This window comes from Podarcis melisellensis, assembly GCF_964234715.1.
Source record: "Podarcis melisellensis genome assembly, chromosome: 10".
In the NCBI taxonomy this organism is placed as follows: domain Eukaryota; kingdom Metazoa; phylum Chordata; class Lepidosauria; order Squamata; family Lacertidae; genus Podarcis; species Podarcis melisellensis.
This window is the reverse complement of record NC_138542.1, coordinates 74,883,907-74,900,793: the sequence shown is the minus strand read 5'-3', so window position 1 is coordinate 74,900,793 and position 16,887 is coordinate 74,883,907. Positions and strand designations below refer to the sequence as shown.

Sequence of the window (16,887 nt, the reverse complement as noted above, 5' to 3'; positions counted from 1 at the left end):
AGGGAACTGCCAGAAGGCCCTCAGCCCTGGACCTCAGTGTCCGGGCTGAACAATGGGGGTGGAGACATTCCTTCAGGAATACTGTTTGCAAGCCAAGAAAAATCTTTCTGCCATCGTAGAATCATGAAATACCCCAAGGGTCACCTAGTCCAGGCCCCTGCAATGCAGGAATCTCAGCTCCAGGTTCCAACCTCTGCTTAAAAACCTCCAAGGAAGGAGTGTCCACCACCTTCGAAGGGAGTCCATTCTACTGTCAAACAGCTCTCACCCGCAGAAAGTTCTTCCTCAGGGTTGGTTGGAATCTCATTTCTCTGTTGGCTTGGGTCCTCCCTTCCACAGCATCAGAGAACAAGCTTGCTCCATCTTCCGTGGGGCAGCCCCACAAATATTTGAAGAAGGCCGCCATATCACTTATCAGACTCCTCTTTTCCGAGCTAAACATACTCAACTCCTTCAACCGTTCCTCATCAGGCTTGGTGTCCAGACCCTTGATCCTCTTGGTCGCCCTCCTCTGTACACCTTCCAGCTTGTCAACATCCTCCTTAAATTGGGGAGCCCCAAACTGGAAACAGTATTCCCAGTGTGGTCTGAATAGAGTGGGACTATGACTTCCCTAGGGATGCGGGTGCCACTGTGGTTAAAACCACTGAGCCTCCTGGGCTTGCAAATCAGAAGGTTGGCAGTTTAAATCCCTGTGACGGGGTGCGCTCCTGTTGCTCTGTCCTAGCTCCTGCCAACATAGCATTTCAAAAGCACGCCCGTGCAAGTAGATAAATAGGTACCGCTCTGGCAGGAAGGTGAACGGCGTTTCCGTGCACTCTGGTTTCCGCCACAGTGTTCTGTTGCGCCAGAAGCAGTTTAGTCCTGTCTGTGGACAAACGCCAGCTCCCTCGGCCTGAAAGCAAGATGAGCGCCGCAACCCCATAGTCGCCTTTGGCTGGACTTAACCGTCCACGGGTCCTTTGCCTTTTTACCTATAAAGGTAAAGGGATCCCTGACCATTAGGTCCAGTTGTGACTGGGGTTGCGGCGCTCATCTCGCTTTATTGGCCGAGGGAACCAGCGTACAGCTTCCGGGTCACGTGGCCAGCATGACTAAGTCGCTTCTGGCGAACCAGAGCAGCACACGGAAACGCCGTTTACCTTTCCGACAGAGTCTTACCTATTTATCTACTTGCGCTTTGACGTGCTTTTGAACTGCTAGGTTAGCAGGAGCAGGGACCGAGCAACGGGAGCTCATTCCGTTGTGGGGATTAGAACCGCCGACCTTCTGATCGGCAAGTCCTAGGCTCTGTGGTTTAACCCACAGCACCACCCGCATCCCCTTTTTTACCTATAGCCGGGGTTTATTTTTGGGGGGCAGGCTTTATTGTAAGGGCAGAACCGAGTTACCTGTGATGCAATTGGTCAATTCGTTAAGTACTTTTTTATTTATTTGCTTGATGGGGGGCAACTGACCTCCTGCATTCCCCCATAGTGCCCAGACCTGGATACAGGAGTCTTTGTGAAGTCTGACCAGGGCAGAATGGAGGGTACCGTGTCTTTCCTGGAAGTATTGCATCTGGCAGGATGATTAGGTTGGCCGTCCCTCTGCAGACACTGAGTTAAAAACAGCAGCACATTCCCCTCCGGACAAGTTTGCTCAGGGTCTCCTGCAATGTTGATTAACAGCTTCCTCCTTCCAATGTCTCCCCTCCTTATTCAATGGGCAACCTCTGAACTGTACCTCATTTACAGGACAGTTCCTGCTCCAAATAGAGGGCTTTCATCTCGGGGTTTTCTCTCATTTTTGTCCTCAGCAAAAAAACTAAAAACATAGCAGGTTTGTAGCCAGCATACATGAACCTTCTGACAGTACCTGCCTGGTTTCCATAGGCAGGGAGTTCCAAAGGCTACACAAAAGGTTTGCGCTCTTACAAATGCGGAGCAGGGTTTTGTGTGACCCCTGTAACAGGGCCAGTTCTGCAGATGGTCCAGCGGTCACTGGGGGGCTAAACTGGTCCTGAGTTGTTAAGGTCTTCATACACCAGGAGTAAGTAACACCTTGGAGTTGGCTCAGTAGCAGCTCTTCAGCCTCTGCAGTGGGCAGCGGGCATCTGAAGACCTGAAGAGGCAAGAAGCTGCCCCTCGCAGCTCCTGGGGTGCTGTGCCCCAGGAATGCCAACCAGGCCGGGGGGGGGCCACCCCAAAGTCCGTAGCTGGACAAGCGAAAGAGGACACCTCTGCTGCTCTCCAGTGGCCAGACGGGGAACCTCAGGCCCACTTACACCAGCCGGTTTCCCCAGTGCAATTGCAATAATAATAATAATAATAATAATAATAATAATAATAATAATAATAATAATAATTTATTTATACCCCGCCCATCTGGCTGTGTTTCCCCAGGCACTCTGGGCGGCTTCCAACAAAACACTAAAATACAATAACATTAAAAGCTTCCCTAAACAGGGCTGCCTTCAGATGTCTTCTAAAAGTTTGGTAGTTATTTTTCTCTTTGACATCTGATGAGGGGGCGTTCCACAGGGCGGGGGCCACCACCGAGAAGGCCCTCTGCCTGGTTCCCTGTAGCTTTGCTTCTCGCAATGAGGGAACCACCAGAAGGCCCTCGGAGCTGGACCTCAGTGTCCGGGCAGAACGATGGGGGTGGAGATGCTCCTTCAGGTATACAGCGGGAAGGGACCCAAGGATTATCTGGCCTTGGCCAGGGAGGGTGGGGTGTAAATTATTATTATTATTATTATTATTATTATTATTAGTCCAACGCACTGCAATGCAGGGATCTTTTGCCCAAAGTGGGGCTCAAACCCAAGTTCCTGAGATTAAGAGTTGTCTCTGCAGGGCTGCTGTTTCAGAAGGGGATGCTGGAGGCTTTTAAGCAGAGGTTGGGTAGCCATCTGCCAGGAATGCTTTGGTTGTGATCTCGGCATTGCCGAGGGGTTGGACTAGATGACCCTCAGGGGTCCCATCCAACTCTACAGTTTTATGGTTTTTTACCATCTTACCTTGGCTGGCAGCCTGAAATAAGCAGGGCATGGAAAGGTGGAGAAATGTTCTCTGTTTGATTTCCACAGAGCAAGCTGCTGTTTTTTCTGGGCTAAAAAGTTCCTTTAAAGGGGGGAAGTGGGATGGGGGAAGAGTTTGCCAAGCTTCGCTGGCCATTTTTAATGGTTTCCTCATTTATATCCTCCAGCTTTGCTCTGGGCGCCTCCCTTTATTGAAGCTCTTGCTGGTGACTCCATTGTGACCCACACTTTAAGCGTGCAGAGTGGTGGGGGGCTGCTCCCCCCCATGGTAAATCTTTTCTAATATTTCCTTTTAAAGAGGTTCATCCCGACTTTTAAACTAGAGAATTGTATTCATGGCTGCCAGTTCCCTCCTCCCAGGGCGCTGCCTTGCTGCTACTTCCCTTATGTTTATTATCGTGCTGTGAGGTGGTTTTAATTCCTTATTCTTAGCTGCCTTGAAACACATTTAAAAGACAGGATTGGGTAAATCCTGGAATGAAAGAATGAATGACTCAAGCCAGGGTTGAATTTATGCTTCTTTTGTTTCCCAATTTAAAGTGAAGCTGTGTGTCCACCCCCCCCAGCTTGCACCCCAACAAAAAGACTACATTGAGAATTTCTCTCTCTCTCAGAGGAGTTCACCATTACCCCGTTGTGTCTCTGTGTGCATAACCGACCTGGACGTGGCTTCTTCAGATAACTGGGCTGTGCCTCTGCATGGGGAGTGATCGGCCAAATGAGCCAGTTTCACCCGCTCCAGGGAAACAGCAGAATCATCTGCGTCAAGCGCAGCCTGGGGGGGACAGGCTGGGGAGGCCAGCCCAGAACGGTGAATCACGCAGAGACAGAGCAGGCAGCCTCCTCTGAGGACCCTGGGATCTTTTGTTGAATCCGTTCTCTGGCAAGATGCTTGCTGGGCAGGGATCTCTGCTCCAGGGGGCAGCACTTTGCCTACAGAAACGCACCTTTTCCGTTTGCAGAGATGCTGCCTGTCTTAGAGTCTTTGGCAGGAAGAACAACAAAGCCGTCTCTCTTGGGACAGCGCAGTTTATTGCGGCATCAACTTTCCTGGGCTCTCATCTCTCCCCTTCGTTGAATGTATCCTGGGAGTCAGAATCCAGCTTCACCAGAAGACGCGCACTGCGTCTTCTGAATGATGTCTCTGCCTGAGGTTCTTTCCTTTGTTCTCTGTGTAGGGCTGCCCTTGCACCTCATTGCAGCCAGTTTGGGATGTTCCAGCCCAATTGCTGACAGCAGCGAGGTCTCGTCAGTCTGTAACACCTGTGCTCAGAAATCTGCGCTGGCTGCTGATTTGCTACCGGGCCAAGATTAGTATACAAAGCCCCTGGGACCAGTTTGCCTACGAGATCGCCTCACCCTGCATGTGGCCACTTCACCTCTTCAATCTTCAGAATTATGGGAACCGGATCCCTGTCCTCTTGCCAGGCGGGTCTTGAAAGGTCCAGGAGAGCCAGGGGGAAAGGCAGGCAGCCTCTCAGGCCCTGGGTGCAGGCTTGCAGGCGGCAGAAGCTGGTTATGGGCCACTTCCCATAAGGCGCCACTTCCTATTAGGCGCAAATCCCTGGCTGCAATTTTTAGGACAGAGGAAAGAGGGTGAGCCCACCTGGCCAGGTCCCACCCTCTGGCTGGGACATAGGAGAAGAGTTTGCTTCTTGATCAACCCATCCAGTCATCACAGTGGCCAAATACCTCCAGGGATCAAGATAGACTGCCCCTGGCCCTGCAGGTTCCATAAGAACACAAGGAAAACCCTGCCGGATCAGGCCCATCTAGTCCAGCATCCTGTTCCCACAGTGGCAAGTCAGGCACCTGTTATGGGAAGCCAGGAAGCAGGATTCGAGCACAAGATTAACTCACACACCCCTGTCGTTTCCAGCAACTGGCATTCAGAAACATCGCTTCCTCCTGCTGGGGAGGCCCAGCCCAGCCGTGATGGCCAGGATCCACCGACCAGGTGGCCAACGCCTTATCTATGCCCCCACCTCCAGGCTGCCTTTCCTCCCAAAGTACCAATGAGGTGCCGTTCAGGGTTGACCTGTGCATGTCACAAACCACATGTACAGTTAACTTGTGGAACTCCCTCCCACCGGAGGCAGGGACTGCCACCAACTTGGGTGGCTTCAAAGGAGGGTTGTACAAATTCAGGGAGGAGAGAGGCTGTTGATGGCTCCTAGACATGTTGGCTCTGCTCTGCTTCCGCAGGCAGACTGAGCAGTGCTTCTGAATGCCAGAGATGGCAGGAGAGGAGAGTCTTGCTCCTGGTGGAGTGCAGGTTCAGGTTTAAGGTGCTGGTTTTAACCTTTAAAGCCCTATACGGCCAAGGACCCTCGTACCTATGGGACCGCCTCTCCTGGTATGTCCCACGGAGGACCTTACAGTCTTCAAACAAAAACATCTTGGAGATCCCAAGTCACAGGGAGGTTAGGCTGGCCTCAACCAGAGCCAGGGCTTTTTTGGCGGAGGCCCCGATCTGGTGCAACGCTCTGTCACAAGAGACCGGGGCCCTGCGGGACTTGACATCTTTCCGCATAGCCTGCAAGACAGAGCTGTTCCACCAGGCCTTTGGCCAAGGCACCTCCTTTGGCAATCCTCATAGAGCTCCAGCCCAATGGTTGCCATTGATTTGATTTGAGCTGATTTTATAACAATTTGATTTTAGAATGCTGTATTACTTTACTGTTGTTAGCCGCTCTGAGCCCAGCTTTGGCTGGGGAGGGTGGGATATAAATAAATTATTATTATTATTATTATTATTATTATTATTATTATTATTATGCTCAAATCTTGCATACAGGTTTCCCAGGGTGCTGGGCTAGATGAGAGTCCTTTGGCCTGATCAGCTTCTTCAGTCCTCCTCTCACACTGCAGGAGCAGAAAGAGAGTTTCCCTGTTCCGGCTCCCCTGCCAGCCTGCGCCCGTGGCTGAGGCTTGTGTACAGCTGCAGGCAGGCAGTTCCCCAGTGCCCAGAGCAGCCTGGCACAGTTAATTATGCCCCAGGAGAGGCAGGCAGGAAAACAGCCCCATGGCAGCTAGCCTTGTTTTCGTGCCGGGGAAGGAAGCCTCTCTGGCGGCAGCAGAGGCGGGTGAGCCTGCCAGCCAGCTAGCCGGCCCTCGTTCCCTGGCACCCGCTTGAGAAGAGGCTGCTGGATCACTTAGGGGCCAGCCTGATGCCCATGGTGGAAAAGCAGGACCTGAGCACAAGGGCCACACTCTCCCCTCCTGCGGTTCCCCACAAGTGGCATTCAGAAGCGCCGCTGCCTCTGACTTCAGAGGTCAGAGCAGAGCCATTCTGGCCAGAAGCCACTGATATATCTCCCCTCCGTGAATGGGCCTAATCCTGTTTTATAGCCGTCCCAATTGGGAATCATTGCTGCCTCCTGGGGGAGCCATTCTATGTGCCCATTACCACAAGGCCTCCTCTCTCAGATGCTCCATTGATTTCGTTTGCCAAATACCGTATTTTTCACTCCATAAGACACACTTTTTTCTTCCTAAAAAGTAAGGGGAAATGTCTGTGCGTCTTATGGAGTGAATGCGTGGCCCTGCAGCCGAATTGCCCGGGGGCAAAAAGCAGATTGTGCTTTTCTTTTTTTAAAAAGAGGGAAGTGGGTGTTGAAACAAAGCCGCTGATCGTTTGCCCATCAGGGAGAGAGATAAGGGACGCTAGAGATAAAGGAGGCTGCCTGGGAGGGGGGAGGTAAAGACAGCAAACTTGCAAAGGGGGGAAACAGGAAGACTAAAGCAATAAGGAGAGAAATTAGAAGAAAAGGAGGAGCAAAAAACTGCTCCAGCTAAGGAAAAGACACTAAGGCAAACAAGAGGGAAGGGAGTGTTGAAAGGAAGCAGCTGATCGGTGGGATCGGGAGGGAGATAAGGGACTCTAGTGGAGGCTGCCTGAGAGGGGGGAGGTAAAAGCCCATGGATCCTCAGGATTTTTGCACTAGGTCACCCCGAATTCACCATCAGATCACATAGCATGCCCATGGCTTCATCCTGCACCCAAAAAATCACGCACCTGCTGTTGCATGGGGCCGCAATGTCACAAAAACGTGGTTACAAAGCATGGATCCAAATGGATCCTCAGGATTTTTGCACTGGGTCATCCCAAATTCACCATCAGATCACATGTCTTTGGCCACAGCATGAGCCACAAAAATCATACATCCACTGTTTCGTTCAGAATATATTTTTTCCTTGTTTTCCTCCTCTAAAAACTAGGTGCGTCTTATGGTCTGGTGCATCTTATAGAGTGAAAAATATGGTATTTGCCAAATGTGTGTGCAATGGACACACTCTTATTTAACACTAGGTGGCGTTTGGGATTATTGCTTTTGACTGACAGCTGACAGGCAGTGAGCGGCATTTGATGGCATTTGACAGTTTCTGAGCTCACCCGCCTTCCCCGAAAGCTGGACCAAATTGTTCAAATTCTGAGACGGGTATCAGATGCAAAACGGAGAAATCTGAAATGTGGGCTAATCTTCAAGGTGCTTCTGTTCTACCTGGAAACCTTTGCACCACAGCTCACAGAATCGCAGAGGGAGCCCCAGGGGTCATCTAGTCCAACCCCCTGCAATTCAGGGACCGCAGCTAAGCTCTTGGTGACCTATTACTATGGAGGCAACCTGGCTGGTCATCCCACTAGTTCCCTCCTTTGACCTGATCTCCGTGGGGCCCCAAGTCCTGACCACTTTGGGGGGTAAATTGCTTGGGATCTGAAGGGATTGGAAGCTGTCTGGTCCAGATTGGGAGAAGGGAGGCGAGACACTCCCTGATCTCCAAGGACCACCCTATTCTTTTTTTATTACTACTAGCAAAAAACATAAAGAAAAAATAAACAGAAAACGCATATGTAAAAAGGAAAATAGAAAAAGAAAAGAAAAAGTAATCTTACAATAAATGTTCTTGGACTGATATAGATCTTATCTTATATATAGCGAAATTGTTTAGAAATCTAAGATTTATATACTAATGTAGTTATACAATAAGGTAAATGTAAAGGGACCCCTGACCATTAGGTCCAGTCGTGAGCAACTCTGGGGTTGCGGTGCTCATCTCGCTTTATTGGCCAAGGGAGCCGGGGTACAGCTTCCGGGTCATGTGGCCAGCATGACTAAGCCGCTTCTGGCGAACCAGAGCAGCGCACAGAAATGCCGTTTACCTTCCCACCAGAGTGGTACCTATTTATCTACTTGCACTTTGACATGCTTTCAAACTGCTGGGTTGGCAGGAGCAGGGACCAAGCAATGGGAGCTCACCCTGTTGTGGGGATTCGAACCGCCGACCTTCTGCTCGGCAAGCCCTAAGCTCAGTGGTTTAACCCACAGTGCCACCCGCGTCCCATTCTTTTTTTATTACTATTAGCAAAATAACATACAGGAAAAAACAAACAGAAAAAGCATATGTAAAAAGGAAAATGGAAAAAGAAAAGAAAAAGTAATCTTACAATAAATGTTCTTTGACTGGTATAGATCTTATCCTATATATAGTGAAATTACAGTGGTACCTCGGGTTACAGACACTTCAGGTTACATACGCTTCAGGTTACGGACTCCGCTAACCCAGAAATAGTACCTTGGGTTAAGAACTTTGCTTCAGGATGAGAACAGAAATCATGCTCTGGCGGCGCAACGGCAGCAGGAGGCCCCATGAGCTAAAGTGGTGCTTCAGGTTAAAAACAGTTTCAGGTTAAGAACGGACCTCCGGAACAAATTAAGTTCTTAACCCGAGGTACCACTGTATTTAGAAATCTAAGATTTATATACTAATGTAGTTATACAATACAATACAATACAATACAATACAATACAATACAATACAATACAATACAATACAATACAGTATCTTAAAAAGAGAGAAATTTGTTCACAAGATCAAGGGAGTGAATCGGACGTTGCCACGTCCTTCTGGAGCAAGACCAAACGCCTTGACTCTCGTGTCCTGGAATAACCAAGATTGGTGATCCCTTTCCCAAGTCAGCCCAAGACAGGCAGTCTATGGGCAGGAAACGGAAGCCCTCCAAGCAGCCCAGAGGTCTGGGAGCATGGGAAGAGGGAGGCACCCCACCTTTGCCCAGGGGAGCAGCAACTGGGGCCGCCCTGGATATGCCTCTTCCCTGCTGTCTCTGCTCAGCCCATCACAGCCAGGCCACAATTAGCAGCATTTGCTGCCTGGGAGATTAAGGTCTCCAACGTCACTCCTCTATCCTGCGGCAGAAATAGCCAGGAGCAGCTTTGCGGGGCAAGGGTGCGCCAGAAAAAGGTAGGCAGCGTTTCCGGAGGGGTCCGTAGAAGCCAATGCCCTGCCCTGGTTCTCTTAATGTGTGTGGAAAGCAGAGCCAGAAGAATCGTGAGTTTGTGTGCATTGGCAAGTCCATGTGCACCTCACAGTCTTCCGCTGGGCAGTAGATATTCTCTTTCTGCCTCCCCACTTTACACAGCTATAGGCTCCTGTTGATCTACCCAGAAACAGGCCTTGTTAGCATTGCAGCGTCTGACATCGAGGAACTGGACCTCACCGATTTGCGCGGCTCCAAATAAATTCCGGGCTTTTTACAAAGTTACTGAAGTGCGCTGTGCATTCGGCACCTTAAGTGCCCAAAAAAGGGACAAGGAAATTCTTGCTTAGAATGCTTATGGGGCTGGGCATGTTGCCAGACCTCATGGAGAATAGATAACATAATCCTTGCAGGTGCTGGTGGACTCCATCCCCTGGCCGCCCTCCTAGTTTTCCATTGTCAAAGGCAGAAGGGTCTGCTGGAGAGCGCCCCCCACACCTTTCCCTCCAAAAAAACCCCCAGTTCAGTCCTGCAAAGAACTTGAGGAAGAGCTGTTTGCCACTGGCTGCTATCTGAGGATCGCTGTGTATACTAGAGGCTATCTCAGGATTGAACCACCCTGTGATCTTTAGATGAAAATAATAATAATAATAATAATAATAATAATAATAATAATAATAATAATAGGTATGCATAAGGTCCCAGGTTCAGTTCTGCATGGCAGGGCTAGGAGCAGACCCCCCCTGCCTGAAGCCCTGGAGCGCTAGCTGTGTTCCTACACAGGGGCCCAATCCACTTGTCTGCCCTCGATGGGCCAAGCCCAAGGCCAGCCCAGCTGAGCTGCTTTCCTCCTCAGCTACCTTTCAACAGACAATAGCTGAGGACCTCAGAGTGTAATAGATGGCTGGAGTCCATTCTCCTGCTCCCACCCCGCTATTCTCTGTGCTTTGTGGGGCTCAGGAACCCCGCAAAGCAGGTTTGGCTAGGCAGGGCAGCTGGAAGACAGGCCCCCTCTTTCAAGGGTGGAGAGGGTCTCTGGGTAGCTCCTTGCCATGACGCCCACACTCTGCCTCCGCAGTGAAGAGGCAGCAATGATCCTGAATAACAGGAAATGGCAGAATAGTGCTTTTCTGCTCAGGTTCCGATTGCAGGTTTCCCAGTAGAGACATCTGGCTGGCTACTGCCAGGCTCTTCTCCTGGCCCTACTCTCTGCAGCAGTGGCACTACGGGGACAGACTGGATCTCAGGCATCCCTTTCGGGTCCTCCTGAGCTCTGGAAAGCCCCTGGGCACCCATCATTCAGGCAGCTCAGCTGGACTTGACCCAAGGGGGCTCCCTGCCTTCCATGAGTTCAAGGCGTAGGTTTTCAGCCCCTCTGATTCAGCACACAAGTGCCGCCAGCAAAACCCATCCAGACCCGGGTGAAATGGCCCTGTGCCAACGCCTGCCCCCTCCCCACCACCAGCAGATGCTGCGCAGATCAGATGAGCACCTGCCAAATTCATATTAAGCCTTTAAAAGTCATTACGTAAGAGCTCAGACACTTTAGGCCAAAGGCAGATAACTAGCCCCCGAGCAGCCGTCCGAAAAGAGCTCCCACCCCGGGGTCACCCAGGGTCTCTGCTGAGCAGATGGAGACTTGCGGGAAAATTAAATAATAATCGTCACCCACCCAGCTTAGGCAGCCTTCAGATTCGCCATGGAGCCTCAAGCTCCGGAGCAGCAGCTCCCAGCTCCGTTGGGGTCATTCCCAGTTCCTGGCTGATGAGCTTGGGCCCCCAGCCTCCTATAGGGATCCTCACCCCTAGAAAGGTGCTCAGATTCCTCCTGCAGCCCAGGCCTCTACGCCTTCTCCCTTTGGTGCCACCACACTATCTATGCCAGCGCTCTCTTAAGCCACAGCCTAGGACCCTCGTACCTACGGGACCGCCTCTCCCGGTATGCCCCACGGAGGACCTTAAGGTCCATAAATAGCAACACCCTAGTGGTCCTGGGCCCTCAGGAAGTCAGATTAGCCTCAACCAGATCCAGGGCCTTTTCAGCGATGGCTCCAGCCTGGTGGAACGATCCCTGCAGGATCTGATCTCTTTCCGCAGGGCCTGTAAGACAGAATTGTTCTACCTGGCCTTTGGCTTGGAATCAATTGATTCCCTCCCCCTCTTTCTTTTTTCCTTTCTCCTCCTGTGATGAGGCTGTATTTTAATGTTTTAATGTCGTATTTTAATCTTGTTTTTTAGTTGTTGTCAGTTGTATTCATTCAACTTGTTTTTATTATTGCTTGTTAGCCACGCTGAGCCCAGCCTTGGCTGGGGAGGGCAGGGTATAAATAAAATATTATTATTATTATTATTATTAGCCTCCTGGTGGACCAGCTGGTCTTTCAGTAAACAGGTTGGATCAGTGATTTGCTCTTTGGCATCATCCCAGCTGGGGACCAGTTTACCTGTGAGGTCACCTTACCCCTCAAGCGCCCTCTTGACCTCTTCGGGACGAGGCCTCTCTCCTGTCAGCAACCTGTTTTTTTATTGTTTGAATCCTATTATAGTTTAATTGCATCTATAGTGGTACCTCGGATTAAGAACAGTCCTGTTTATGAACGATTTGGTTTACGAACTCCACAAAACCGGATGTAATGTCCCAGTCTGAGAACTTTACCTCGGTCTACAAACAGAATCCGAGCGGTCGAAGGGCACCGACAGCGAGAGGCCTCATTAGGCAAAGCACGCCTCGATTTAAGAACGGTTTTGGTTTAAGAACGGACTTCCAGAACGGATTGAGTTCATAAACCGAGATACCACTGTATTTCAAATTATGACTTTAGTCTTCCCCATTTGATCTGTGTTGTTTTGATTAATAATAATAATAACAATTATTATTATTATTTAAATCCCACCCTCCCTGGCCAGAGTTGGGCTCAGAGCGGCTAACACCAATAAAATCATAGTAAAAACATAATGGGGGGGGGGAACCAATTTAAAATACAGGTTAGAATGCAATTTAAAATGCAGCCTCATTTTAAAGTAGCCGATAAATCAAGACCATAAGGGGAGGGAAACATAAGGGTCAGACTGAGTCCAAACCAAAGGCCAGGCGGAACAGCTCTGTCTTGCAGGCCCTGCAGAAAGATGTCAAGTCCCGCAGGGCCCTGGTCTCTTGGGACAGAGTGTTCCACCATGTCGGGGCCACTACTGAAAAGGCCCTAGCTGAGACCAATCTAACCGCCTTGTGACTTGGGACCTCCAAAATGTTGTCATTTATGGACATTAAGGTCCTCCGCGGGGCAGACCAGGAGAGGCGGTCCTGTAGGTATGTGGGTCCTAGGCAGCATTTGTGCAGGCCGCCTTTGTTCCTGGTCTGGGGAAAACACAGGATATCGATAAACAATATTTTTATTAGTATTGCCCAGATGCGCTCACAGGGACCAGCACACACTCCACGCCACATGCAGAGATTTCCCTTCCATGATGATTACTGTTTCAGCAGGGGACACATACACACACACACACCTGTATAGCGCTGTGGGCAGCTCACCTTCCATTGGGAATAACAGTGGCCTACCTCGCAGCGCTAGGGATGCGAGAGCCTAGGGCTTGCCGATCAGAAGGTCGGCGGCTCAAATCCCCGCGACGGGGTGAGCTCCCATTGCTCAGTCCCTGCTCCTGCCAACCTAGCAGTTCGAAAGCTTGTCAAAGTGCAAGTAGATTTATAGGTACTGCTCCGGCGGGAAGGTAAACGGCGTTTCCGTGTGTTGCTCTGGTTCTCCAGAAGCGGCTCAGTCCTGCTGGCCACATGACCCGGAAGCTGTACGCTGGCTCCCTCGGCCAATAAAGCGAGATGAGTGCCACCACCCTAGAGTTGGCCACAACTGGACCTAATGGTCAGGGGTCCCTTCACCTTTACCTTTACCTCACAGGGCTAGCTCTGTGTGCTTGTGCCAGTCCACAAGAAGGGCTCTGCTGGGTCAGGCCACAGGTCAGCTGCTTGCCAGGTCATTTCAACGGGACTTTTGCACAATGAAGACTTCCCCCTGCAGTTGCATCCCAGGTTAATCACAGGACAAGAAATGGGGCAGCCTTCAAAAGCTGGCATGTCTGGAGCCTACAGGGCTGGCTGTGCAAGCGAGAAGCAGGGACCGGGGGCCGTCATAAGGATACTGGGCAGGGGCCCTGGAGGTCAGGGGTCCCTTTCCTTTGCACTGAGATGGACCCAGGTTCAAGCCCTAATAGTGCTGCTGTCTCCAGGCAGGGCTGGTTATGGCCCCTGCCTGAAATTCTAGACAGCTGCTGCCGACAGCGAGTGGAGAAGAGCCTTTCTCAACTTTGGGTCCCCAGATGTTCTGGCACCCCTGACCACAGGCCATGCTGGGGTGATGGGATTTGTAGTCCTGCAACATCTAGGGACCATGAGAGGCTGATGCCAAAAATACTGAGCTGGGTGGGCTGAGCTCTGCCTCTGTGCAAGGCAGGGGGGTGTCTCAGGATCCTGCCCAGGGTTCTGGGTGCCCCCAGGTCACCTCTTGACTTGGCTGGGTGGTGGAGGGGGGATGTTGCAAATGTCTTCAAGGCCTCCTGGAGGTCTTGGGACCTCCAGGTGAATTCCAGGGACATTTTGGGAGGCAGTGGCAGATTTCAGGTCTGCAGCAGCATCTACTCTGTTTCTTTTTGAACCAAAGACACTGAAAGCTCTCTAAGCCCAGGGATTTGTTTTGAGGGTCAGGACCGAAGGGAGCTCCCACTTGGGGTTGGGCCTGGAGAAGGGAAGGTGTAGAGGTGAGACCGCAGGATCATAGAATCATAGAGTTGGAAGAGACCACAAGGGCCATCGAGTCCAATCCCCTGCCAAGCAGGAAACACCATCAGAGCACTCCTGACATATGGTTGTCAAGCCTCTGCTTAAAGACCTCCAAAGAAGGAGACTCCGCCACACACCACACCACAAGCAAGCTTGTTTTCTTCTGCTTCAGATGGAAGGATCTGAACCAGTGGATTCAAAGGACAGGAAATGCGATTCTGACTCAACATATGGAACAGACTTTCCAATGCTAAGAGCTGTTTGGCAGTGGAACGGTCTCCCTCGGGAGGCTGTGGGCTCTCCTTCCTTGGAGGTTTTTAAGGAGGTTGGGTGGTCATCTGTCATGGATGATCTAGCTGAGACTCCTGCATTGCAGGGGGTTGGACTAGATGACCTAAGGGGGTCCCTTTCAACACACACCGCCAAACTATATTCATTTCAGCTGGTTGACTAGGGAGGCAGAAGAGCCAGCTTGTTGCTACTGTTGTTATTGTTGATGTTATTAATTCAGTTCCTTATCCTCCCTTCCCCAGGATGGCTAAACTCAAAATTACAGTATGAACGTCAATTAAAACCAATGTGCAGCCCCTAAAAATATACCCCCTGTGGCACAGTCAAATGGTTTTGAGCCACTGGAAGTCAGAAACCCTTGCTGATCTACTTTGGGTCACCCAGAGGTCCACCAGTCGATCCCCGCCTAACCTCTGCCACTCAAGGGCTGTGGGGACAGTCAGGAACCTCCGAGGAGCAGAGAAGCCCCAGGCTGGGAGCGTCTCTTCTGGCACGGCAAGCGCAGCGACGGGGGGGGGGTGGCTGGTGCTCTCCAAGGGCAACCCGGAGCCAGTCGCCCCCACTCGCCAGTCGAGCCCACCTCGCGGGGTAAAACCGGGATGAGCGCGCGTGTGGACGCGCACCTGGCGCCCAGGTGCAGAATAAGCAAGTGCGCAGCCCGTCTGAGTTCCGCCTGCCAAACTAAAACGATCCTTTTGCCAAGAACCGAAGTTCAGAAGCACCGCGATTGTTCCGGAGTTAGTGGGGAGCGACCCTTTGGAAACCAGCCGTGGGGAAGGAGAGACTAGCTCTCACCCCGACCCCCACCCGGGGGCTTCCCGGAATCCTGCGCCGCTCACCTCTCCGGCTCGTAACCGGCCTGCAGGAGACGAGCGTTGTACCTCTGCGCCGCCGTCTCGTGTCCCGCGTAGATGGGGGCGCAGCCGTTGGCCGGCCCGCCGGGGCGCCGCGTCCTCTGGCCAGAAGCTGCGGGCTCGCGCAGCGGCCCCACGATGCGGCTGTAGTCGTAGTGGGGCGCCCCCGACGCCTCTTCGCCCGCCTCGACGCCGCACAGCGCCGCCTGCCCGTCCATGGCGAGCAGCCTCGACGGGGCGCACGGCGCGCTGCGGCGCTCCGGACACTGTCCAAGCCGCGTCCCCGGAGCGGATGGCCCTCGACGGCGCGCTTGCGGGCGGCTCTCCCCGGCAAGGCGCTCCCGGCTCCTGCGCGCCCGTCCTCTGCCGCCGCCGCTGCCCTGCCCGCGCTGCCTCCACCCCCGCCGGGCAGAAGCGGCCGAGGCTCGGTGCCAGCAGCCGTGCCCGCAGACGCGCGCGCCGAGGAGCGGAGGACGCCCTCCCGTGGACACAGGAGCTCTCCGGGGGGCCTCGAGGGACGCCCCTGGGGAGCCCTTCCGAGGCAGGGCCCCCTGGAGACCCCGCCTCGCCCCGCTCAGCCAGGTCCCTCCAAACCCCGCACCCTCTCCTGTTCCTCTGGCAAAGCGGAGGTGCCTCTGCACATGGGCAGAGGGCGATTTCTCTCCCGGCGAGTTTAGGGTCAGCCAGGGGCCAGGGAAGGTTTTTAAGCAGAGGTTGGATGACCATCTGCAATAGATCTTTAGCTGAGATTCCTGCATTGCAGGGGGGCTGGACTAGATGACCCCTGGGGTGCCCTTCCAACTCTGCCATTCTATAATTCTATGCATGTACATGCCCATTTTTCTCTTTAGAAATTGGGTGGTGGTCTGGACAGGCAGAGCAGCTGGTTTCCTTGGCTGGGGACCCCAGCCTGGAATTGGGGGGCGCAGGAAAGGCGCTTGGGTGGGCAATGTACCAGCACAGTTTTTGGGTTTTGCCGTGATGCTGCCATCACCCATCTTCCTTCAAACACACACACATACGCGCGCGCACACACACACACACACACACACACACTGCTTCTAGGGTGGCTGGTATTGATATTTGATGAATTATTGTATTTTAATATTTTGCTGGAAGCCGCCCAGAGTGGCTGGGGAAACCCTGCCAGACGGGTGGGGTATAAATTGTTGTTGTACCAATTGCCACATGCAGATTTTGTGCAATTTTGTGCACAAATGCCCTGAGATGGTCGCACCTAAACACATACCTAAACAGGACACCACAAAGTTAACTATGGAGAGGGAACCTCTGAGCATACCCTGAGTGGTTTTCACTCACCTCGCAGCTCACCCTGCCCCTGGGTTAAGGGGGAAGGGGCGCTTCCCGGTCCTGATCCCACGCTGCAGCACCAAAGGGTTTCCTTTGTCCTGCGCCAGAGATCCAAAGGCCACCGATGGAGCCCAGTCCCCAGATGGCCAAGAGGGAGGAAGGGCATCTCTGTGCCAGTGTCTCTGCCCGCCCCACCCCTCTAACATTCTCTGCCAGGTCATGATGAACCACAATGAAGGGGCCTTTCAGGACACCGGGCTCACAGTGACCCATGCCAAGAAGTCCAGCCATTGCACGCTGCATGGGAAAGGGCCCTCGCGTCCAACAACGAGCATCAC

At 52.2% G+C, this 16,887-nt stretch overlaps 1 protein-coding gene across 1 annotated transcript in view; it reads right to left on the bottom strand.

Moving 5' to 3' along the window:
• Positions 1–15,330, bottom strand: part of IMPDH1 (inosine monophosphate dehydrogenase 1) — a 62,323-nt gene extending 46,993 nt beyond the window's left edge. Inside the window, exon 1 of the mRNA XM_081927547.1 lies at positions 15,224–15,330. The gene's annotated coding sequence lies outside the window, so the exon portion shown is untranslated. The remainder of the gene's footprint in view (positions 1–15,223) is intronic.
• Between the last annotated feature and the right edge of the window lie 1,557 nt (positions 15,331–16,887).